At 34.9% G+C, this 27,817-nt stretch overlaps 1 protein-coding gene across 1 annotated transcript in view; it reads right to left on the reverse strand.

The window, feature by feature from the left end:
• The window catches only part of Psc (Posterior sex combs), a 50,253-nt gene extending 31,914 nt beyond the window's left edge, over positions 1-18,339 (reverse strand). The window contains exon 1 of the mRNA XM_067774974.1: positions 17,046-18,339. The gene's annotated coding sequence lies outside the window, so the exon portion shown is untranslated. The remainder of the gene's footprint in view (positions 1-17,045) is intronic.
• Positions 18,340-27,817: the final 9,478 nt, after the last annotated feature.

Here is a 27,817-nt window from a genome sequence, read left to right on the forward strand (position 1 = left end):
TGTCACAGTGAAACCTTCATTTTTTAAAACGGTTGAATAAAAAACCCACACAACTATGTTTGCGACATGCAAATGCATCACAGTGATGCCCTAAAACCAAGAGGGTTGTAAAAACGCTAATTTCTAATAATTTTTTTTTAATTTCTTTTCTATTACTAAGTTAAATTCACATTTTCATTTACATATGTTCTGACTAAATAAATTTCTAAAAAGAAAAATAAACTCCAAAAAGAAAAAACATAGGCATTTCAAGGTGGGATTTTTCAAAATTTGCCCCTACGACCCAAAGGGGGGGACATCAGAATTCGTTTTAGAGGTATGGTTCCTTCGGCAAAGTTTCTTATTTTGATCCCTAGAATATGTTTTCACAGAGCAATGGGCGATTTTTTTGCCTCCCCACAAATCGACCCGGCCTAATGTACATCCTACTATATAATAAATTTATAAAAGATATGAAAAGGCAGCACAGCAAAAATTGGAAGAGAAACTGACTAAATATCCTCGGTGGTATATCGCTCCAAGGTAACAACATCCATCATCATCTCATAGAAAAACTTTAATGAATTCTGTGTTAACATCTTGTACACGAGGCCACGAAAAGATTTCAAGAACAAATTAAAACGGAACTAAATTGAAATTGTAAGGATAACTGATGTAAGGATCTGCTGGTTGACTTCATTTTAAATTCACTTCAAGTTAAGTGCAAAAAATATTTTAAACAAAATGCGTAGGCACATACTAAAATTCAGTAACATGTTAAAAGAAAGTTGATACGAACACATTTCATAAACATACGAAGTTAACCGGAAGGAAGGTTGAACATAGCACGAACAAAGTAAGAACTCAAGATGAATTGCAAAAAAAAAATAAAAATATTAAGGCGAAAAAAAACAAAATAAACTGACATTGAAAGAAAAGTCAAAAAGTTTATTGCAGGCAGCTTGAGGTCAAATAAAGAAAATGCCAATGAGTGATAGGCTGTAGGAAGGTATATATGTATATATGCATAGGTACCTACATTTAAGTGAAGGGACAAGACTTTTGGTACGCTGGCAAAACAACTTTCAAGTGAAAGCACACTGAAAAGCAGACAAAATGTACAAATATTCGTAGTTATAACAAAGTTTTGCCCCAAGCCCAGTGTAATGGCTCGTAGTCCCTTAGCCAATGTCAAAATACGGGTTTGCCCTTTTCGAAGTACATAAACAAACCGAAAAACTGAGTGACAATCTCAGTACTAAAACCAGACTGATACAAACTAAACAAGTAAAGGTGTCTAAGTTCGGGTGTAACCGAACATTATATACTCAGCGTGAGCTTCAATTGTTTATTTCATTGCAGATAAATTACTTTTCTACATAACACGTGGCACCGCCCGTTTACAATAAAACTTGATAAGTGAAATATCATTGATTCAAAACTATTTTTTGCTAAGTTATAGCTTATTATTCTAGTCTTCGACCCTTTTAAACTTGTTTTATATCTAAGTTGCCGTGGTCTTTAACCGATCCCGTCCATTTTTACTAGAAATATTTTCTGCTATTAGGAAAATTTGTATACCAAATTTTATTACGATCCGTTAATTTTTCTTCGAGTTATGGCTCCCGAGACATAGAAAATTGGTTAATCATAAAAGGGGCAATGCCACACCCATTTTCAAAAACTTTAGTGTTTTCTAATTTAATGTTATAATTCAATTTAGAAAAATTCTATTGATATAAATCTCTTTTTCGCTAAGTTATAGCTTATTATTTTCGTCTACGACCCTTTTAAAAATATTTTATATAAAAGTGGGCGTGGTCTTTAAACGATCTCGCCCATTTTTTCTAAAAATATTTCCTGCTATGGGAAAAATTTGTGTACCCAATGTTATTGCGATCCGTTAATTTTTCTTCGAGTTATGGCTCCCGAAACATAGAAAATTGCTTAGTCATAAAAGTGGCGGTGCCACGCCCATATTTTAAAATTTGAAGTTTTTCCTATGTATTATTATAAATCGACTAGGGAAATGAAATACCATTTATATAACGCTCTTTTTTACAAAGATATAGCTTATTTTATTCGTCCACGACCCTTTTAAAAATCTTTTATATAAAAGTGGGCGTGGTCCGTAACCGATTTCGTTAATTTCTCCTCAAAGCATTCCGTATAGTAAAGGCCAACCTCTGCCGAATTTTGTTGCGTTTTTGTTTTCAAAAATGTTATACCTATAAATAAAAAGTGGGCGTGGTTATCATCCGATTTCGCTCATTTTCAATACCAATCTATTCTGTATCCAGATAAGCTCGTGTACCAAATTTGATGAAGATATCTCAATATTTATCAAGTTCTCAAGTTATCGTGTTAACGGACAGACGGACAGACATGGCTCACTCAAATTTTTCTCGATACTGATGATTTTGATATATGGAAGTCTATATCTATCTCGATTCCTTTATATATGTACAACCAACCGTTATCCAATCAAAGTTAATATACTCTGTGTGCAAAGCACGCTGAGTATAAAAACAATCTACAAGTATGCACATTTATATCTACAAGCGCTAACACCATTCAACAGCAAACGAACAACAACAACGGTAGCCAACTACGAGCCATACGATAAGCGAATTCGAAAGCAGTCGCTGTCGCTGTTGACATCGTAATCACTGCCTCTGTCGCAGTCGACCTAGTAATAATATAATAAAACAACAAAAAACCACAGAAAAGTTGAAATACTCTGGCTCTTTGGGAGAGAAGTTGGCTCGGTTAAAGGCGAAACACAGGCAGTTTGACTGAGCAGAAACTGGAATGAAATAACGCAACGAAATGGAACAACGAAGCAGCAGTGGGGTTGTGTCGAAAATGACTGAGGGGAAGTTAAGGGTGGCCCTAGCGCTGGCGCTGTGACTTTGTCTTATAAGTATGTATGTAGATATGTACATCTGTATATTCTACATAACTATGAAGCTAGAGCAAAATCAATTACCTATTCGGGTTTCGACTTTGTCCAAGAATATCTTTTTCTTGAAGGCAAATCTTGCTTCAACAAAATTCTTACAAAGTAAGCGCTTCATAAAGTGAACATACATTACACTAACAATTAAACTCAAAAAATAATTGCAGCACTACACAAAATTGTATGCAAAGAGATACAGAGTACATAATTCGAGATAAGTGTTTTCATTTCAAATTTAACCAAATTTTCACAAATACATAGGTTTCATATATGATTTTTACATATGTATGAATGTATATGTGTGTACATAAATAAATACCCTGCAAAAATGCGCTTAGTCTAGGATGAGTCCGGGATGAGGCGCAAAAGAGTATGCGACTATTGCCAGTTTTGATCTCTTGGTATGCGTTGAACTGTTCCGTTTTGTTTTGAGTACGTCCTATGAAGATACTAATTTTACCCATTTATACCATATGGGAACGAATGAAGACTTAATCTCTTTTCTCGTCAAAAAGTGTTAGTTTTTGTATTATACGAGGTTGTGTACATTTGATATGCAATATTAAAACTTGCAAAAAATTGTTAGACACATCTATGTAAAAAAATTATTAAGTCGCCAACTCATTCCAAGAGATATGGGTCAACGATAATGGAACATATGATCCCAGTCATTTCGGATCGGTATAGGGCTCTCCATTTTTCTTAAATAATTAATTCGACTCGCTACGACCATTTGCATAATTTCGATTTCATTTAAAATTTCTTTTTTATCTGTGTAATCTGTGTTCCAAAATTTGTTCATACCTTTTGAAAGTTAAAAAAACTGGCCAACACCTTTTTTAAATTTTTTTTTAACCCAGGGTTATAGTATTTTAACCAATTGTATAATTTTTAATTTCAATATTTTTTTTTTATAAAAACGGTATTTTAAAGTCTAATCTTGAGTTCCAGGATAAAAGTTTGAGAGTTAAGAAAAAAAATCAAAAATTAACCATTTGTACATACACAAAATTTTGTGCAGTGTAAACACTTTTCGGAGTAATATCAATAATAATTTTGGAGTCAATGCTGTTGCTCCTTGTATTTCGTAATTGCAGATGAGAACAGCAAAACCGCAGTGGTGTGGTGGTAGTGTGATCCGTCTTCCCCACCCAACGTCCTGGGTTCAAGTACCGGCCGAAGCAACACTCAATTTTTATACCCAGCTGTACTTGTATACAGGGTATTATAACTTTGATTGGATAACGGTTGGTTCTACAGGTATAAAGGAATCGAGATAGATATTAGCACGATAACTTGAGTAAATATTGAGATATCTTCACCAAATTTGGTACAAGAGCTTATCTGAACCAAGAATAGATTGGTATTGAAAATGAGCGAAATCGGATGATAACCACGCCCACTTTTTATATGTATAACATTTTGGAAAACACAAAAAAATTGATTATTTATTAAATAGTACACCTAGAATGTTGAAATTTGACGTGTGGACTGATCTTGAGACTCTTGATAAAAATTTTAAAACATTTTTTAAAATGGGCGTTGCACCGCCCACTTGTGATAAAATCAATTATTAACAATACAAATATTATTAATCATAAATCAAAAATCGTTAAACCTATCGTAACAAAATTTGGCAGAGATGTTGCCTTTACTATAAGGAATGCTTTGAAGAAAAATTAACGAAATCGGTTAAGGACCACGCCCACTTTTATATAAAAGATTTTTAAAAGGGTCGTGGACGAAAATAATAAGCTATATCTTAGCGAAAAATAGCTTTGTATCAATAGAATTTTACTTTTTAAATTGAATTATAACATTAAATTGGAAAACACTAACATTTTTGAAAATGGGTGTGGCACCACTCCTTTTTTGTCTAAGCAAATTTCAATGTTTCGGGAGCCATAACCCGACGAAAAATTTGGTGCACATGCTTGCCTTTTAACAGGAAATATTTTCAGTAAAAATGGACTAAATCGGTTAAATCGCCTTCTTTTATATAAAAGATTTTGTAAAAGTGCATAGATGCAGGTAATAATAGAATAGAATAGAACCATATGTAATACTATTGCGCAGCCTTGTACCACTATTAAGCACACAAAACAAACAGCAACAGCATTTCAGGTGCTGGGTATGTAATGCTCGGTTTCACCCGAACTTGGACTTCCTTACTTATTTTTTGTTATAATTATAATTTAAATTCTGTTCTTGGAAACATGTTTTCCAGAACTTCTAGGGGATATGTAAGACAAAACTGCAAAGTGCAGCTTTTACACCAACATTTTTGTAGAAAGCGTATTTTTTTTTTTTTGTTTCAATTCTAAATTTTAACCCAGCTGAATTTATAAATTTGTTTTAAATACATTTTTTTTTCTTATACAGAAATGAAATGTTAAAGCAATCATAAATTTCTTTCTAAACTTTGCTCTTCTCTTTTAAAATTTGGAAAATAAAAATTTATTTAATTTAAAATTTTGATTAAAATGGTTTTCTACTCAGTAGTAGTATCCTTTGACCATTCATAAAGTTTCGTTTTAATTAGAACATTTCTATAATATAAAACTAAGTCGCTAAATTTGTTGCGAATCTCGAGAACAATTGGACCGATTTCGCTAATTGTTTTTTAGAAAATTCCTTGAAGTACGAGGATGGTTTTGAAAAAGTCTAAAAACAACACTTATCATAAAATTTTTGTTTACACAGCTATAAATTCAAAACGGATGAAACAATTGAAATATTTCCTCTTTGCATTAAAACTTTGAAATATCAATCTTCGGTGTTCCCAAATTGATTCGTCTTTTTAACTTTTTAACTCGAAGTTCATTTAAAATTTTGTCAAAATTGTATTAGTCTAACTCCTCAAGAGAAGCTACATAACTCCAAATTAAAAAGACAACTTGTCGCTCTGCAAGTGACCCAAGAGTTCAAGAAAGCTTTCAAAAAATAAAATGTTTTTTTTTTTTACTTCAAACGAAAACTATCAACTTAGAGTTTTCTGTAAAAAAAAACAGCTGAATTTTCACAAAAAAAATTATGGAAAATCACCGCGATTTTAAAGTAACATTGATACTAAAAATTCAATGAGTTACAATGATGTATTCGTAAGTTTTTGAATTGAGATATGTATGTATATAGAATAAATTTTAAAAAGTTTGAAAACTTTTTTGATATTTGAAAAACGTTTAGCACAAGGTTTAATACGGTTTAAGGAATATGTCTATTAGACTGGGGCGGAGCGCTCCCAAATTCGAGGCTAATGATTTGCATTCTTCCAAATGTAACCGAAAATATTTATTTTATTTATAGTAACTTGTTGATTTGACATTCTATCTTTAAACATGATAACCCATAACCCAACACTGTATAATCATAATATTAGTCATATGTCTACAACCTCTTTTTCCAATGAAAAGAGTAACTTTGTTAGTCTAGTGTTGTAAGACCTTCCACGCTTTTTTCCCTAAGATGTTAGATCTGTCATCAAACGTTTTCCAAATAAAAGCAGAAAATTGCTCTAGAGATAATGATCTTATATATGTAGGTAGCCCTTGGATGGGTACCCAATACGACCTAGGTATTATACATATTCAGCCCGATTCTAAACAAAAATTCCGTGCGAGTTTTTTCCCTTCTCCCATTCTTCGTATTCTAAATAAAAATTCCTTGTGAGTTTTTTCACTTCTACCTTTCCTCCTATTCTGAACAATGTTCGAAAAAGCGGAAACCGGTTATGGGAGAAAAGTAGGTATTATGAATGTGAGGGAGAGGGAGATTTCTCTGCCATTTCATAGGAGTTTTTTCACTAGTTAAATTAAAGGGAATGCATCAAAATAGTTAAAGGAAATTGGTTATTTTAAGAAAGAACACTTATTTGTACAAATTTGTGCTAAAATATGTATTTACATTCTACCACAATATTTTCACTGTTAATACAACAACAACCACAATATTCTTTATTTTAAGTCGAAAAGTATATCATAAGCAACGGAAGAGCTCTTTGTATATTTGATGCAGCCATCCAGAAATTGCGCAAGGATTTTTTAAGGCTTAATTAGATTTTGGCATATGGCGAAAGGCGAACTCAACTCGACGTGGCCGCCAGAAAATTGCTTTGCAGAATGAAAGCAGGCAACTCCGGCGGATTTGTGTTATCCCGCCGTCTTCTTCTTATGCTCCTCTGTTGATGTTGCTGTGGCACCAATTCATTACTCATTCCATTGAATACCACATGAAATGCAATAATGTGCATTGTTTATATCTTATTTCTTAATTTCAAACAAATTCGCAACAATAATTAAACTTTTCAATTTTTTAAACAAAATAAGAAATGCGCAACGAAATTTCAATTGACAAAACAGCTGACTTCGAAAATTCGAAATTCTTATTCCCCAATTTTTCTTCTCCCTAGGAGAAAAGAATTGGAGGAATTTTTCCGCGGGAATAAAAAAATCCGCGAGAACAAAATTCCGCGAGAATATTTAGAATTGGTCTGATTGAGGTTGTTTCAGGGAGAGAGTTGAACGTTTTGTTCCGGGATGGGAAAGTCGCAGTAGGAGTGAAATTGACCAAATAGGTGTAATAAAAACTCCAAAACGACTGAAACCCCCAGTTTCGAAAAAAAATGCAAATACCCAACTATATAAACGAATTAAAAAATATTATTTATAAAGATAAAATTAAAAATAATAAGCAGGGAATAGAGTAGTACTAAATGTTTATAAAATTCCATGACATTATAAATTATACCAAGAACATGTGACAAAGAAACTTCTCATCCCGCTGAGAGACGATCTCCGAACTAGACACAAACACACAGTGCAAGATGTATGCATAAAAGGAAACTTGCAAAAACAGTCAGCAGTGAAGTTAATGTACCAAACACCCAAGAACACATCTAAGAAAAAACCTTGAAGGAGAAGCTATAAACAGATGTAAAAATAAAAAAATGTACATAGCCAGTGTTGCCGTGATATCAGAAAAAAAATTAAGTAAAATAATGCAACACTTATTAAATATAACACTTAAATTTTTAAATTAAAAATAAATGTAAGGTGCGATCATCTCCGAAGATATTTATAGGTCGAGCTACTCTTCCAATTTGCGTTGTGCTCCTTTTAATTTTTCCTACAAATTGGCGGGTCAGGACCTACTTGTTTTATGTCGATTCCGAAAGGAATCTGCAAGGCAGTTGAGTTTTCGCTGAGAGCTTTTAATGGCAGAAATACACTCGGAGTGCTTGCCAAACACTGCCGAGGGGTGACCCCGCTTAGAAAAATTTTTTTCTTATTGAAAAAACTTGTTTCTAAAATTTTGATGTTGTTTTTCCCGGGGCGTGCACCCATTTTTTAAATTACCTACTAAAATAATATATATTTAGAAGAATACTGTCAAAAAAAAAAAAAAAAATTTAGTTTCTTAAATGGTTTTGTCTTTTCTTTCGAAAATTAGCACAAAAAAAACGCATCAATATTGAAGGTACAACGGCAACACTGATGTAGCATATAATCTCACAACCCATAAGTACATACTTCACACATTCATACATATATGTATACATTAATGTACAACATGCAAACAGTGAGCCCGAATTTGTTGTGAGAAACCTAAAAGCCAAGGCAGAATAATAACGAAGAAAGAACCAGGACAAGGAACCAGCACTTGGAGGTAAACACAACCTGCACAGTGTGTTAGTTTCATTAGACTGATCGGGTTAAGTCAAGTATTCCGTTAAATTACACCTTGCACGATAGCTGTTATTATTGTAAATTTTATCCATAAATACCACTTGTAATTTTTTATTGGTCCCAAAATATAATATTGCTGAACTTTATAGGTATGCGATAATGAATAAGTTTTTTCCGTTTTTTGAAATTTCCGATATAGAAAATATGAGCGTGGTTACAATCTGACTAAGCCCATTTTTAACACCTACATAAGCTCGTGAACTTAATTTGAAAAAATATCTCCATTTTTTCTCAAGTTATAGCAGCTCGATTCTAAAAAAAAATACCTTGCGTGTTTTTCCCATCTCCCATTCCTCTTATTCTGAATAAAAAAAATCATTGGGAATTTTTTTAATTCGCCCTTTTCTCTTATTCTGAACAATGTTCGAAAAAGGAGAAGCCAGCTAAGGGAACAAAGTAGGGAGAGGGAATGCAGCAAAATACTTAGTTAAAATAAATTGTTTTTTTTTTTTTTTACGGAAAAACAGTAATTTGCACAAGGATGTGCCTGAAACACATCAATATTCTACCATTATATTGTTTATTTTGCTCTTAGTATATTTAATGCAAAGCCATCCAAAAATTTCCCAAGGATTTTAAAAGGAGACAAAGAAGGCTTTAACAGATTAGTTATGTGTCTCTGTTGATGTTGCTGTGGCACCAAAACAAATATAGGAATGCGCAACAAAATGTAATTTGGCAAAACAGCTGACTTCGAAAATTACAAATTCCTCTTCCCCAGTTATGGTTCTCACTGATAGAAGAGTTGGAAGAACGTTTCCGCGGGAAAAAATCCGTGAGAACGAAATTTCGGGGCAATGTTTACGATTGGACTGACTATGATCAACATAATTAAATGGACAGGACCACGATTTTTTGTACGATTTATAAAATTAATAGAAGTAAAGAGGCCGGCGAGAATTGATTTTTTTTTAAGTTTTCCTACCTACTTAACTCTACCGTATCACTACTGAAGGGGAATTTCAATATAATGTAATCACACACCAAAATAAAACAAACAAAAAATTGTAAATTATATCTACGGTTTTATTGAAAACAATAATTGCATTAAGTAATAATAATACTAACGCTGGAAAATAATTAGGTAGGTCCTAGGTACTAGTCATCACACTCCTCATAAATCTAGGGCGTAAATCAGAAAATTAAATAAAAGCATTGGGCGCGTCAAAGTTCTATTGATAGTCATAAGTAAGACCAACTGAACGTTAATCAAGTTATGCCTCGCCTCACATTTTTAAAAATTTCACGCGCCCAACGCTGATCAACGCTAGGACCTACCTAATTATTTCCTAGTTTTTAGTATTATTATTACTTCATGTAAGTATTGTTTTCAATAAAACCGTTTAACTTAAACATTTTTATTAAATTATTTTAATTTCAAGTTTTTAGTCTTCATTTAATTGCCTTTTATTTCTCATTCTATTTAGTTCATTTAGTGACTCATTATTACAAGGACTCTTTCCTGACAACTTGTTACAATCTAAGTCCTCAAAATGCAATCCTTCCAAAGACTTTACTCCACTCGGCGCCACGTTTCTATTCATGTATGTATTGTGTGTTGCAAATATGAGGCAAATCGGACCACTAATACGACTTTTTAATATCTCGATCATTGCGCCACCTAGGGGAAAATTTTTTTCATAGGTCGCTTTCTATTCATGTATGTATTATGTGTTCCAAATATGAGCCAAATCGGACCACAAATACGATTTTTTGAAATATTTCGATCCATGCTCATTGTCATCGGGTTCTGAACTATATTCCAAGTTTGAAGCTTATAGCTTGTCGGAAAGTTACTTAAATTTCAATTACAAAATTCGTGCCGGCCGGCCTGCCAAGTCAAGCTAAATAAAACCGTTTAAAAATATTGCCAATGTTGTTAAAATTAGGCCTTTAAATATTTTTTTTTAAGTGAGCATGATCGTAGTTTGCTAAGTTTCATTTGGTCTATATGATATATGAGGAGCAATGTCCCTCCAAAATTTCAATAGACATAATAGCCGTGTTTTTTTATACACGCGTATACGTTTACGTTTGCGCGTGAAAAAAAAACGCCTATCCTCGCTTAGATAATGCTTAGGAGACCCATCTAGCGGCAGTGCGTATAGACGTTTACGTGTAAAAAAAAAACACGGCTAATAACTCTTATCATCGAATTTTTTTTATTTATATGTATATAATTTTTTTGTATTAATATTTTGTCTTATGAGCTGAAACAGGTGATTTCTCTTTTACATTAGCAATAATATATATACATATGTACATATACTATTATTATGAAACGGAAATATCGGAAACATAGTACCTACACTTGTAAAATTTAAGATATCGGCGGAGCCAGCCATTCATATTTTCCAAATTATCACTAGATTTGTAGCAAACGTTATAAAACCAATTTACCCGTAATGTTTCATCTCTGTATCATTATTTGTTAATGAATTATCCAATTTTTTCCATTCTGCGGAATTTTAGATTTCGAAAAAGTAGGCGTGGTTATAGTACGAATATGCACATTTTATATACTTACTTATACATATACTCTGAGTCGACATAAGCCCTTGCACCAAGTTTCGTAAATATATCTTCAGTTTCTGTCCACACTGACTGACATACCGACGGATCTTTTTCGATTCTGCTAAATTTGATATGTGGAGGTCTATTTCTAGCCCATTTTACCAAAACAAGTCATTGTTATGCGATTAATATGTGTAGGTACAAGTCCAATGTGGGTAAAATAGAAGTGCACAGAAAAAAATTTACGTAAATGATGCGCGAACCTCCATTCGAAATTTTATGCAATCAATATTACATTTGCACCCACTGTGCATTAAAATATGCTCGAAGTGCCGGCTTTGTTAATGCTCCTTAGCCGTATGTACGTACATATACAGCAGTACAAACATACATATATTCATCTGTCCGTATGTATGCCATACCGATAGAGGGTATAAATGAAGTAAAAAAACGCAAGCTGCTGCCTATATTTTTCAATACACTACTAGAGTTGTTGTTATGTTTGTGTCAAGTCGGCCGGCATTACTATTACCGTCACTATGGCCTCTTACTTGCTTTTGCTTCTGTTCGTTCGCTGTTTGTTATTTTCATGCGATATGCCACATGGAACGATGAAATATAAACGAAGAAACAGAGGACTGGCAAAGTACATAGTTAGGAAAGCCGTTACAGAGGCGAAATAAACTAAAGCAAAGCGAGCGAAACACAAACGCAGAGCACAACAATATTAAAGCGATTGGAGTTTGACACAAACCTAAATACGTATTAACATACATGCAAACATACATGTACGTACTTAGATATGTATGAATGTGTTCCCATATTATGTGCAAGGTATACAAATATCAATGAATGTATGCATGTTTGTTTCTTCATTTGAAAAATAATGGAATATCAGAGGGAACAAATTAACAGTGTACAACAACAAATGTGTGTCTGTTTGTACCCAATAAGCACAACAAAATATAAAACTTGAACTGTATTCAGCTCCAAGTGAATGTCCAAGAAATATTTAGAATGACATTTCTATTTCATGCAATTAGGGAAAAAAGAGTATTTTTTATGCCGAAAAAAAATGCTATTTCTCGAGTTGAGGAAGATATATGTAGTTCTGAAATGTAGGTACAATCATACACTGCATTATTATTTAATCAGGTATGTATGTGCCTAGGTCGTTATTGGGGATGCCAATTTTTGCGAATTTTAGATATTATCCCGGAATCTGTCGGATCTTATACATTAATATTTTGTTAGTTTTATTTGAAGGTGAATAAATACTGCTTTCGAAATTCCTGAGCTGCAAAATAAGTAATAAACAAAAAGGTTTTCAAAATATTTTATACAAATTCATTAAATTATTATACACTTTATCCTAAAAAAAAATTATGTCGGTATATTAATAAATAAAACTTATTTATAATTTATTTAATAAATTGGGAAAATTTAAACAACGTGACATCAGGACGGACAAGGCGACAGCTGTTTCGATTATACCTTTTAAATCTCTTCAAAGCATTTTCTCCCGGGAGTGGGATTTGAACTCGCACTCCTACGATGGTTGAAGTGACAAACGCATTCAGCCATATCATGCCTTAGTAGCTTTAAACTTCCAATTGCCTTTCTTGCATATTTTATTCTTTGCAAGTTCATACTTTGTATCATGTGTTAAAGTTATGCTTTTTGTTGGTGCCGGTTTTAAAGAAACTTGTATTTTTGCTTTTGTTCTATTTATAGAACTACAAAAAATTAACCAATGTCTATTTAATACAAGGAACGCAATTGAAAGTCAAAAAGGAAAGTTAAAATATATAGCTTTGACAAAATTTTGTAAATTTAATTAAGGGCTTTATTCTGTATTGCGAACGATAGCTCAGACGAACGATTCGCCTCCAAACGATTTCGTCTAGCAATGGTATTCCCTATCATTTTCGTTCGGTCTTTACGTTTCTTACTATATGTCGAAACAGGAAAACGAAAGCAACTGTCAAATGATATGTTACCATCGTTTTACATAGTGCAAATACACTTACGATTCGTCTCTGAGGCAAAACGAACGTTCGTTTTGAAATAGAGAACGAGGCCCTAAAGCCCCCATTACTGATACTTAGCATAGACTTGACTTGGCGTAAACTTGGCAATTTAGCCACGATTATACTCCACTTGGCGCATAAAATCTGGCATCATAATCAGCGTTGAAATTTATTTTTAAATAAATGTCAATTTGTATGACAAAATGTTAAAATGAAATGGAAACAAACAAATGGCATCTCAAAATGTAAACATCACTTAGAACTTACATAGAAAATCAAAATTCAACAGACTTCTAAGTCAAGTTAAGTTTTGAGTAATGTTCATTTAACAGAACTGTAAGTGACAGTTCGCAAGCCAAGTCAAGTCTATGCTAAGTATCAGTAATGGAGCCTTAAGTGTATTGTAAGTGAAATACTTAATGTCGTGTTAAAATGTTTATTGCCTTATATTGATTTTTGTTATGAATAAAAACAGATCTCCCTGAGGAGAATTAAGGAAAACTTCGTTTTTCGCTTAAACCGGCCGAATAGCTCTTATATAAAATAACCTAAAAATAATAAACATTGCCAATCGAACAACTGAACGTTAAAATAAATTGCTTAAGAGGTTTTTAAAACTAAAAAAAAGATGGTTGGTTATCAAAAGGAAACTGGTTTTATAGATATTGTCTTTTTTTGGTAACAGCTGTTTTGATTTTAGTTGAAAATTACTTCGTACATTTAGCATTTTTCGAATCAAAAACGCAATTTTTACTTTTTCTTTAAGTTATTAAGAGAGGTTGTTTGATATAGTTTGATTGCTAAAAATAACTACAAATAATAAGAAAAATTCCAAGTCGTTTTGACAGCTAATCTGTGGGTAGAGACAATAAGGCAAGGCCATATTTCAACTCAGGTCGAGCGAACTTTTAGTTTAATCGTAGAAGGCCCGGTTTTCCAGTGTGAGTTTCAACTCCAGCTGTAAATTGACTAGAGTTTTACCTTGCAACTTTGTTCGATAGCATGAAGTTCTGCGATTTAACTTGACTATAAACTCGTGCTTAAAAATAAGCGCCAACAAGTTTTCAGAATGCGTCTTATAATCTTTGTACAACTAAAAAAACGCGGTATTCAGATCACGAAAAAACGCTCAAGAAATTTTTATTCACATTTTATTAATTTTATTTATGAAATTTCTTAAGGACCCTTAAAGAAATACTTAAGAAATCGTTGCGGGCTTTAATTAATGCGCACAGAACCATTTTGAAAGCTGTTTTATAAAGAAGATTAATAATAACAAGTAAGGAAGGCTAAGTTCGGGTGTAACCGAACATTACATACTCAGCTGAGAGCTTAGGAGACAAAATAAGGGAATATCACCATGTAAGAAAATAAACCTAGGGTAATCCTGGAATGTGTTTGTATGACATGGGTATCAAATGGAAGGTATTAAAGAGTATTTTAAAAGAGTGTGGGCCATAGTTCTATAGGTGGCCGCCATTTCGGGGTATCGCCATAAAAGTGGACCAGGGATGACTCTAGAATGTGTTTCTACCTACGATATGGGAATCAAATGAAAGGCCTTAGTTCTATAGGTGGACGCCTTTGCGAGATATCGCCATAAAGGTGGACCAGGGGTACTCTAGAATGTGTTTGTACGATATGGGTATGAAATGAATGGTGTTAATGAGTATTTTAAAGGGAGTGGGCCTTAGATCTATATGTGGACGACTTTTCCAGATAACGCCATAAAGGTGGACCAGGGGTGATTCTATAATGTGTTTATATGATAATTAAAGGTACTAATGAGGCTTTTAAAAGGGAGTGGTGGTAGTTGTATATGTGAAGGCGTTTTCGATATATCGACCAAAATGTGGACCAGGGTGACCCAGAACATCATCTGTCGGGTACCGCTAATTTATTTATATATGTAATACCACGAACAGTATTCCTGCAAAGATTACAAGGGCTTTTGATTTCGCCCTGCAGAACTTTTTCATTTTCTTCTACTTAATATGGTAGGTGTCACACCCATTTTACAAAGATTTTCTAAATTTATATTTTGCGTCAATAAACCAATCAAATTACCATGTCATCCCTTTTTTCGTATTTGGTATAGAATTATGTCATTTTTTTTTTTTTTCATTTTTCTTAGTTTTCGATAGCGAAAAGGTTGGCGTGGTTATAGTCGGATTTCGGCCATTTTTTATACCAAGATAAAGTGAGTTCAGATAAGTATGGGGACTAAGTTTAGTAAAGATATATCGGATTTTGCTCAAGTTATTGTGTTAATGGCCGAGCGGAAGGACAGACGGTGGACTGTGTATAAAAACTGGGCGTGGCTTCCACCGATTTCGCCCATTTTCACAGAGAACAGTTACCGTCATAGAGTCTATGCTCCTACCAAATTTGAGAAGGATTGGTAAATTTTTGTTCGACTTATGGCAATAAAAGTATTCTAGACAAACTAAATGAAAATGGGCGGAGCCACGCCCATTTTGAAATTTTCTTTTATTTTTGTATTTTGTTGCATCATATCATTACTGGAGTCGAATGATGACATAATTTACTTATATGCAGTAAAGTTATTAAATTTTTTGTTAAAATTTGACTTTTAAAATTTTGTTTTAAAAAGTGGGCGTGCTCTTCATCCGATTTTTGTAATTTTTATTTAGCACATATACAGTAATAGTAGTAACGTTCCTGCCAAATTTCATAATGATATCTTCAACGAGCTCTGCTCAACTGAGTATAAAAACGAAAATAGAAAAATGGTCTGAATACCGCGCTATAAAAGTTAAAGTAAGGTTTTTTAGTAAAAAGAAATGACAATGAACACAAACTTCAATGGTTTTTATGTTTTAGAAAATGATTGATGATTAAAAATTTCCAGAACTAGTACATATGCCAAATTTGTATGTGAACTTGAGCCAACTTTGCGAAACTATCGAAGCTTTTGAATTCATCTTACTGAATGATCAAGAAATAAGCTAACTCGTGTCTATCGAGCTAGGTATGTACAACTATTTTGTTATTAGGAATAATGTTTGATATCTATTTAATATTAAATTTGATTCCAATTGAAGATACCTATTCCCTTGAGGTCATGTAGACACAAGTGTTTTGTCAAACTGATAGTTTAAGTCTAGAACAGCGATGGGCTACTAATACTCGTTGGATATCGGGAGGGATGTCAAACGACGCGTCTTGAGCTCGGCAAGAGAAATAAGAGAACATTTTTAACTCTTGTCTGGAGATATTTGCAAAAAAATTTTAACATTTCCATGTGGTTGTTGTAATTTTGATAATTTGCAGAAAGGTGTTCTGCGTAAAATACTAAGGCTCCCACTCCCGTTTTCGGAAATTTTTTGCGTTTCGTCTTTTAACACATTTTACGACATGTTTTAGTAGTCGACGGTTATTGCGGACTTTACCCCCTTGGTAACAAGAAATTCGCTATGCAGATTTGGATGAGAGTTAACATCGGACATTTTGACAGAAGTTGATTTCAAACAATATTGTTTACTGGGTAGTACAACGCATGTGACGAAATATGAAACGAAAATACAAACGCTAATGAATACATTTCAAAAGCAAACGGGGGAATCAGTACCACATGCATATGTACATATGGATGTACATACCTAAACATTTTTGCTGATAGTGAAATTGGAAATTGAAGTAAAATTTTGGCCGGCAAGAAGTTTACCAAGCAAATAAGATTGCAAAAATGGTGGTGGTTAGTTTGATAGTAGTTGATCGTGCACAAGTTTCATGTTTCAAATGAATAAATAGACTACATACATACATATAAAGGGCAAAAGGAATAAAAATTGTTACCTTTCATGCACCGGTTAGGCGCCTGGTATAGAGCAATAATGGTTTTCTACCACTGATTGGCGAACATGACACACGATTGATGTCAGCTGCTGTGATCCTAAGAAAATTAGGCGGATGTGGTTTTAGTAGATGCAGCGTGTTTATAGTAATCCATATAAAAGTAATTCAAAAACGGGCGCAATAATTTATTACGCTTTGTAGTGCACTGTATTTACTAATTTGCATTACAATCATATTTTCTTTATTATAGCCTTTGTATTATATTTTATTAAGTATTAACAATTTCTCTGTTTCACTTAATTACACCTTGGCCTAGCTTTTATCACAACTTCCTTGCTTGTTTTGTATGTGCGTGTGGTAATTATTTTGTTAAATTGCTTGAAACGCTGAGCTTTAAAATTTTATTATACACTTGCGTATATACATATCCAGTAGATAAATTTGTGTATTTGTATGTATGCATCTGTTTCAAAACATTCGGTGTTTTTCGTATTTGCCACCGACACACATACACTGAATCTGAATCTTATAAGCAGCAATGCATTTTTTCCAACTTCTCGAATTTATTTTCTGCTTCTATGCTTTGCACACACTTTTATCACTTATTTCGTTTTCTTTACGCGCGTACACTAAACCCCCATACACATTTAAGTATGCACAGATAATCAGCTCAGCATACACAAGTTGTCAAAGGTAGCTGCCTGCCGCCGTAAAACGTGACAGCCTTTTTTGAAAAATACCGAAATGTTTACCAACGCCAGAAGCAAGCGTGCGAGGGGTGCTACTACCAAACGCGTTTCTATATAGTATATGCGTATATATTTATTTATGTACGCTTTTCTTACGTTTCTTTGTACATTTGTAGCGGTCGTCGCTAATGCGACGCTGTGACAAACCGACTCAAAAAATATATGTATATATCTATCCACTCTACAAGCTAATGTAGGCACTCACGCACTAACCCCAACACATTCATACATACGCTAGGTTTGTATGCATATATGTACACGAAGCGTACTCAATGAGACATGAACAGCTTCATTTGTCTGCTTCTCTTTTTTTCACTTGTTTAGCCAGTGTGAATTTAAATTTTCTTTTTTAACAATTGTAAAATACATTCACTTTATTTTCTATTTAAATGCATTTTCTTATGCTTACTTCTAGCTTTTTTTTTATTTTTACAGCACTTGTAATTAATATTTATTAGGGTTGAGTTATATTTTTGCATTAATTATCTCTTTTAATCTAATTAAATTAAATATAAACCGCACCCGCTGCTAATACAACCGTTCAACTCAACGTTTCGCGTCGAAATGATCTCAATGCTCCGACAAGTTATAACCGTGCACCTTTCAAAAACTCACTCGATGTTATATACACACCAGTAGCGCTTATATACCCCCAACAGCTTCATATATTGTACTTGTGCTCATGCATATACTTTGCAATGGGCCCACTCGTTAACTATCCTCAAATTACACTCAGCTACAGCAAGCTATTCGTTTTTTCTTCGTCGCACACACACATCCACATGGACTTTTGAACTCTCAAGCGACAGCAGCGTTTCTCTACTCATTTATTTTCTGCCCATCCCCTTATATCGTTCAGTTATAGTGAAAGGCATAACGCTATTACCACCACAATCTCTCTCTCTCGCTCATTCACACGCGTCAATGCAACGCACTCACACTCAAGTGTGATAAGCAGCGACAGTATCAAGGCAGCCATTCGACCATCCCAACTCAGTTTGACTCCAGCCACGCATGCAATAGCTTGTTGTGTGTACTCCGTTGGTATGTTCGTTACGTTGGGCACTTTGAGTGTTAATTCATCAGCAAACGCTCTTTTTGCTCAGCTTGCCGAAATATGTATGCGAGTATGCTCGTCGGAGCTAACTATTTATTGGTGAGCTCTACATTGGCACGAATGTTCAATATGCATAATGTATTGTTATATATGGATCTGTATATAGTAGATGTACGTGTGCATGCATGTATATATATAAATGTTAGAGAGTCAATATATTTATATTCCTCTTTATTTACTGCTACATCGTTGTAAACAGCTGCTATTTTTTATGGAAAAATTATTGCTTGGGTTTTGTGCGTATGCGTCTTTTTCAGTAACATTTTTCCTCTTAACAAATTTATTCTCCAGTCCCATGTTGAATTTACGGTTTTTGATTTAGTTTCGAATGTGTGGCTGCTGCGATTCTTCTTGTTTTTAAATTTGCGGTAAATAAGCTGTTGATGCTGCGATGAGAATGTAAGATGTGCGAACTGGTTTGTTGCTGCCAACGGCTGCTGTTGCTCTCGTCTTTTTTCGTGCACGATGGCCCCATAGGTAGAGCAATCGTATGTGGCGCTTGTTTGCTGGAATTGAGAGCGGTACCAATGCTGGTAAAAAACAATTATGTATGTATGTACTTATGCATGTACATATGTAGGTTTGTATGAAATTTACCTACTTTTTATGAGTTTGCGACCTTATACTACAGAGTTTGTATATACAGTGGCTTCCTAAATTCTGTAAACTAAGTTTATATGGCCTCGTTTTTTAAACGGGCCACTATTGGATTTTTAACATTTAATTTTTTCTTCAGTAATTACCTACACCTAAATTATAATAATACTAGAAGACCCGGCAGACGTTGTCCTGTCCTAAATTTGGCCTATCTGCATACATTTCCGTCTGACTCTGCCCCCCCCCCCCCTCTTCACTTTTTCCTAATCCTTTTATTCACTCCTCCCTCCATCTTTTTCGCTTCATCTATCTCCATCTTCGTCTAATTCTATCTCTTACTCAATCTCCTTCTCTCTTTTCTCTTCTCTCAATTCCTTCTCATTCTTCTGCATCCCTTATTGCCTATCCCAGAGGGTGGTATGTATTTTATTCCAGTCCCAGTCCCAGTCCCACTCCGAGTCCCAGTCCCAGTCCCACTATGAGTCTCATTCCCAGTCCTAGTCCTAATCCCAGTCCCAGTCCGTATCTGGATAATATATTACTCTGTACCAAAGCACTCATCAACAGCTTTCATTTGATATCCATATTGTATAAACACTGTCTAGGCATTCACTGGCCCACGTTTTGGCCTATATCTCGAGACCCTGTACCTGTAGTAACCACCGCGTGAGGTTTACGCAACTTGTGTGAAAGTTTGAACAAAATCGACCGACGCATCTCTTCAAACACCGGCCACCAACTAACACACATTTTAGCCTTTCTTTTTATATATAGATTTTTATTTTTCACACTTCACTATAATATTAAAACGAAATGCAGATTTTCGTTGCTTTTGAAATTCGGCTTAAAAATTCCACATGGAACAATTAAAGACTCTCCTGTATTAAAAAAAATGTCATAGTTCCTCTAAATCACGGGCCCCTTAGAAACCCCCTCCCCCCTCTTGGCGGGCCTGATGATGTACTATACTTGATATCATTCGCTATAATATTTTTTATTGATAAGCAGGTTGTTTAATTAAACACCAAGCAATTAAAAGGAAGTATATCCGAACCACCTGAGAATATGAGTGCCACTGCGTATACGTAACATTTTAATATTACGTATAAACAAATAAAAAAAATTTCAATAAAATAATATTGCGACTATAAACTGAGATATAACCTATCCTATATTTCAAGTTAGATCAAACTACGCACGGGGTGCAAAACAAATTCAAAATCGGTTCAGTAGTTTAGGAGTCCATTGACCTCAAACCTGTGACAAGTGTTTTTTATATATTAAAATGAAACATGTTGTTTGATATATAAAAAATGTTGTTTTGAAAAAAAAATTGATAAAGGGGTTATATCTGCTTGTTGGGTTACAAAAATGAAAAAAAAAGTCATTTCATCGAATCTTTAATTTTACCGACGTTCTGTAATGAAAAACCCAAGTTACAGTCAATTATGGCTCCCTTTCTCAGAACGCGTATCGAAAGTTGGAAATAACTTTGAACAGGATTATCTCAAATTGTAGTTTTTTGAAAAGGGCTGTTATGGTGAGAACGTTTTCTCGAATTCGATCGACTGTACTCTCTATCGACACAACTATCTATCAAATGTACTTCGTGAGGGAAGGATATTGAAATAAAACTTGCATATACATATATTTTTTAGGGATCCAAATCTTTTGTAGCTGAAAAATCTGTTTTTATTATGCCCAGTTCTCCTTTTCAGATACCTAAGTCGTAATAAGTAAGACATTATATATTCATCTGATAGCATATGATAGTTAATTCAATTGTCCTCAGTTTTATTAAAACTGGCGAGTTTATCAATCGATTTAACCCACTTTTATGAGAAATATTCCTCTTCCTAAAGGAAATTAATGTAGGTACTGAGATTTTTCAAGATGGGTCAATTCTTCTTCCACTTTTGGCTTCCAGAAGAATGATTGCTGAAAAATGTGGCACCAAGCTCATTTCCCAAATTTTTTTATTTTTTTATTTACTTGCGATAATTACACTATACACAAGGTATAGCTTACTACCTATATTCGTCTACTTTCACTTCAAACCTCTTTATCCCATTTCGCCCATTTTTTGCGTGTTTACCGAATTTTTAAAAGGTGCATCAACTGGAAGGCGAGAACATGCTTAGTCGTTTCCAAAGGTAAAGGTTAAAGGTAAATACTCTTTAGAGGTGAAATATATAACGTTGATATTAAGTTGATTTTGCATAGATACTTATAACATCCGCCTGTGAAAACCTTTTATATAAAAGTTGTCGTGGCCCTTTTAAAATTATTCTTTATGCGTTAGAGAAAAAAATTTATTAAGAAAAACCTCTTCTTTTCATAACAACAATAATTTACATTATTGTGCTAATACTATGTACAAACACATACAAAATTGGCAATTTATAACATTTGGGCAATTTAGTATGCAATTTATCATATAATAAATTGTAATAATAAATTGCCAATTAAAAAAAAATTGTGGAATAAATTGTTTCAAACTGAAAATGCAACCTTGTAAAGTTTGTTTATTGAGTAGATTCAAACGTCAATTACGCATGGCTCAACTATATGGTAGGCTCATCCCATCAGCTCATTTGATTATTTTCATTTCACTGGAGTAGGGATTGTCAAAAGAAGATGGCATACTAAAATGAAACCAAAACATTGAACACATTTTCTTACAACACACAAAAATTTCAAAGTTTTATGTTTTCATTCCATTCCATTCACCTAATACCAACAAGCACATTTTGACAGTCTGAACAAAGGTATGCTGTTTCTGGAGAGATGATCCAACCAGCTATCAAATTACTATTGTGTAAGCTAAATTGAGTTGTATGAAACCCACTCAATTTAAAGCGAATTTATCTCAATTTATTTTTCTGTTTGAACATAGTATAAGCAATTTATCATATAATAAATTGTAATAATAAGTTGCCAATTTAAAAAAAAAATTGCGTAATAAATTTTTTCAAACTGGAAATGCTATAAGGTGCGTTTATTGAGTAGATTTAAACGTCAGTTACGCATGGCTCAACTATATGGTGGGCTCATCTCATCAGCTGATTTTATTTCACTGGAGGAGGGATTGTCAAAAGAAAATGGCAAACTCAAAATGAAACCAACACATTGAACACATTTTCTTACAACACACCAACATTTCAAAGTTTTGTATTTTCATTCTATTCCATTCGCCTAAAGCAACACGCACAATTTGACAGTCTGAACAAAATATGTTGTTGCTGTAGGGATGAGCCTACCAGCTATCAAATTACTATTGTGTAAGCTAAATTAAGTTGTTTGAACACCACTCAATTTAAATCGAAATTGCCTCAATTTATTCTTCTGTTTGAACATAGTATTATAGACTAGAGATATACGCCGCCGATAGACGACGGCGCCAATTTTGGTCGTTTTTCGCACGCGTCACTATATTTTCTCGTTTAACCTACCCAAAACTAGTCCCTTGGAGTGAATCACATTGATTATAGCCTATCAAGCAAGTTTAAATATCACCTACACTTTACGGCTCCTTTTACAAATGTGAATACGTAGGCACATATATTTATCAGGTGAGGCTTTGTCCTTCGCAAGAACACTCAAAGTGGAGAAGCAAAAGCGTTCCCAAGACATTCGACGTTTTTATAAACATAAAACAAAATTTATGAAACTTTTTGATTCCCCCCCAATGTAATGGACAGTCGAACTAGTCTGAAGCTACGTGGTCATCCATAATGAGTTCTTATATCATAAGGCGGGAAAACAGCAGTTAACATCTTTCAACTTCAAATCGGTCGACTTTCATTCTAAAATATCGTTTTGATTTAACGAAGTCTATTGAAATCAATGTTGTGAACACAAACGTCTGCAAACTTTGGTCTACATTTTGAAAATTTTATCCAGGGTCCTTGCAAAATTTTAATTATGTAGATGCACCGAGGATTATGTGATTTTCACCCATGAGATACGCAATGACATCCACTTAGACTGCTTATGATTTCGAGGGCGGCATCCTTAGGCCGAATAGTCACTCCCTAACATTTCAATATGTTTTTCTAGTGTAGCTCAGTAGCATAGCGCGTCAAAAACATCCATTTGAAAGTGTTCGGAGCTACACCTAGAACTTCTAGGAAAGTAACGTCGAGGAAGGTATGAGTTCGAAGTAGCAGTCCTTTGGCTTCTGTGCTGGCATATTGTGTGAAGGTCAGGAGGCGTGGTAGCGACTGGTGGTCGGGATTGCTGCTGCTCGCACATCGGGAATTGTAGCTCTTAAAAACAGCCGAAAAAACTGGAGGCGCCCTCTGCCACAAGAGTCATGAGTATTAATAGACCATTAATAGCAACCGTAAGCCGCCTTTGTGCGTGACCGCCAAGGAGCCACAAATAATTTAAAGACAACGTCAGCCACAGCAGCGCCCCTTACTGTGGTATGACCATCAATACTTCCCGAGGTGGCCCGGCATCGGGAAGGCTCCGTTCGAATACAGCCGAATTTATCACCTGGCTGCAAATCGTCCAATAGGCCCGGCAGTTCTTGGTCACCGACATGCCGCCGTCCTCCAATGAAGCGATCCGGCGTAGATGCCAGTTCTAAACAGCTCCGCCTCATGGTCGGGCGCTATGGAGATCGGCTAAGCCCTCACACCAATGACAAGGTGCCTACCCTAGTGAGCGAACAATTTATGTAAGGCCATGCACATAAAGCCGTGTAAAAGTATCTAAGTTCATACCTACTATATATGTATATACATATATATGTATATACATTCATATATGGAAATGTAAGTACAATGTGGAGAGAATTTTTGCATATTCAACGAAACTACATGCATACATATGTATTTCCATATACATATGCATATATCTATGTTCACTCAAACCAAGAGTCGATATAAATTTGCAATTCTACGTTTATCCACCCCCTTTGGCTACGCAAATATACGAACATGCAGCACATTCCAACCTTTGTTGGTACATACACTCATGCAAAAATGTTAAAATTTAAATGTATACAAATAAATTTATTTACATATATATATATGTATGGAAATAAGACGACCTCAGTGCAAACACCGATGAGCATACCAGTCATATTTCAAGGTTCCAACTATTCACTGACTAGTATTATATGCAGGGTTGCCAGGTGATGACAAAACAAGAAGCTAGATTGGCAAAAAAAAAAGGTCAGAAAAAGCTAAATTTAGAAAAAAAAGAAGCTAAAAAAGGCCAGAAATATTTTTGGTTAATTCATAAATTTTTTTTTTATATTTTAGTTTACACATTTGTAAATAAAAACTTATAAACATAACTTAAACATAACTTCTTGTTTCAAAACATATCAGGCACATTTTCCTTGACTAGCACATGGAATTACTTTAAATGATTGCATATGTGTATATACACAAAAAAAAATATTACAAACTAATTTAAAAAAATAAATGTAAGGCGCGATAACCTCCGAAGAGATCTAAGGCCGAGCTTCTCTTCCAATTTGCGTCGTGCTCCTCTTGATTTTCCCTACAAATTGGCCGGACGGGACCTACATGTTTTAAGCCGACTCCGAACGGCATCTGCAAGGCAGATGGGTTTTCACTGAGAGCTTTTCATGGCAGAAATACACCCGGAGCGCTTGCCAAACACTGCCGAGGGGCGACCCCGCTTAGAAAAATTGTCTTCTAATTTAAAAACCTTATTTCTAAAATTTTGATGTTGCTTTGCCCGGGGTGTGAACCCAGTGCATACGGTGTGGTAGGCGGAGCACGCTACCATCACACCACGGTGGCCGCCAATTACAAACTTATTATTTATATAAAATATTCCCCGTCTGAAAAATCAGAAGAGCTTAAGTCTGCGTATAAAGTTTGGCTATTTACCATAGATATGAGATCATCGGTATTTTCAAAGTCATTACAACATTTAGATAAGCGTTTTAACGAGCATCTAATATTAAGCAGCGCATTAAGCATTTTAATTTTTAGTTTGTTCCTTAATTTAGTTTTCAGAATTTTCATGCCACTAAAAATTCTTTCAACCTCCGCGTTACTGGTAAAAAACTAAATATGAATTCGACAAGTTCTAAAAAAGGTGGTTCGTTTAATGCATTTTTATGTTTTCGGACTTCCGACCAAAATTCCTTGGTGGAGTGTACATTTTTCCATTGTATAGTTATAAGTTTTCGCCACTGCAGCTCTATTAATGCTATTTGACTTGAAGAATAACTGTACTTCTCTTTTTCAAAGTAAGGAAATACATCTGGCTTTGAAATGTTCAACGAATTTTCAGCAGAAAAAGAATTAATCTTTTGTAGAGAACTCATATTATTAGATATTAGGTGTTCACAGGAACTATTGAAATTATTTTATTTTAGAAATTTTTAAAAATACATTCGGAGTAAAAAAGGCTAGAAAAAAGTCACGAAGCTAAACCCAAAATTTCGAGGCTAAAGGCAAAAAAAGGCTAAATCTAGCCCCGAAAAGGCTAACCTGGCAACACTGATTTATATGTGTTCCTACCAACAATATTAAAAATAAAAATGTTCAAATGCCTGCTTATGATTTTTGTTTAATATGCTGTTGGTTGGGGGGTAGGTTGTGGCGCTTTGGTATTTTGTCTATTTTTAATTATCGCAGATTTCATTTTGTCTACATCATTCTTTGCTTAAAGGGGCTGATTGTGAAATAAGAGAGGGTTTGGGAGTATTTCGGTAGTTTGGTTATAAGATGAGAGCGATTTTTACTCTATTTTTGTATAAACATACCTACCTACATACATATGTATATGGATTATAGATACCCAGGACAGTTCAAAAGGGCAAAGTCTACCCCGATGTCGCAGGCATAGTCACGGCTTAAATGAACAAATTCTAATTCATCCGCCATACCTATGGGCTGGTAAAATATTCAGTTCTTCCATAGCTTTTTTCAGTAGGTTACGTGGATCTGAGGACAAGGCGAATTACCAACATCCGGTCATCCAAAAAAGAATCGGCGCCTTGGCAGTCAGGCCACTGTTGACATATATAAACTTCGGACTGTGAAGGATTTCGTCTATGTGGGAGCAAGTATTAACAACGAAAGCAATGCGAGCTTAGAAATCAAAAGGATAATAGGGATTCAAGGGGTTGTGTAGCGCAATATATAGCTTCTCCAACCCAATTGTCAACCTCACCTTCGAGCGGCGAATCCCGTTTCACTAACAGACGAGGCTCTGGCGACCCCAAGCTCCTCATGGAACTTGGGGGTGGGGAGGGAGGGATGGCCTGAAGGTTTAATGTGGCCATATAAATCGTTCCCGAGATGGTCGGGCCAGCACCTTAATGGTGATGTGTTACCGGAGCGTATCGGATCTGTATCCGACAAAGGACCATCACATCGATAACACTCCCCAAAGCCTTCGGGGAGTAACTAATCGCTACAACAACAACAACAACAAAAGGATAATAATTCTTGCCACTTGGACTGAGTAGGCTACTGAAAAGTAAAGTCCTCTCTCGAAAAACAAAAATCACACTCAACAAGTCGCTCGTAATACCTGTTCTGATTTCCCTGGCTGAATCAAGTTATGCGAATGGGCAAAGACGATGCGGCCGGTATTTCAATCGACACTGCCATTCAAAAGCACCATTCAACTGAATTGGGAGGGGCAGGTGGCAAAATACTTTGCCACTTGGCGTCAGCTTTCGTGAAACAGGGATGGCTGGAGTGACTTATTACGAAACGACCAAAATACCTCAATCGGTTTACCGCCAATTAATGAATGAAAGTGGTGATACGAAGCGTGGATATGCATATGTAATGTTCGGTCTCTTAATGGGGACGGTGCTTCCCCAACTGGTTGAAGTACTGGTGAAGGCAAAAGCTGACATTTTGTCGATGTTGTAGCGTCAAAAACACTCCCCGAATGTTTTGGGGAGTATTATCGATGTTGATGGTCCTTTGACGGATATAGATCCGGCACGTTACAGTAAGAAGCACCATTGAGGTACAAACCCTACCATCTCGAGAACGATTTAATACCAAAGCCTCGCTTGCTAAGGAAACAGGAGTCGTATCGGTTAGGTGAGGCTGATAATTGGATTGGAGAAGCTATAAATTGCGCTCGCCACTTCTTGAAAGGGTTGCGCTACACAGTCGCCTCTTACAACAGGCATACCTGCCGCGGGTATATTTCAAGCCCCCTAACCCGCTGGGGCTGAAAAGCTGACATCATCGCCATCTTTGAGCCACGAAAAACGGAACAGGGAAATAAACCATAAAAAAATGTGATATTATCTGGAGTGGTCATACAGGAACCCGGTGTTGGTATTCGGT

This window comes from Eurosta solidaginis, chromosome 3 (assembly GCF_040869045.1).
Source record: "Eurosta solidaginis isolate ZX-2024a chromosome 3, ASM4086904v1, whole genome shotgun sequence".
In the NCBI taxonomy this organism is placed as follows: domain Eukaryota; kingdom Metazoa; phylum Arthropoda; class Insecta; order Diptera; family Tephritidae; genus Eurosta; species Eurosta solidaginis.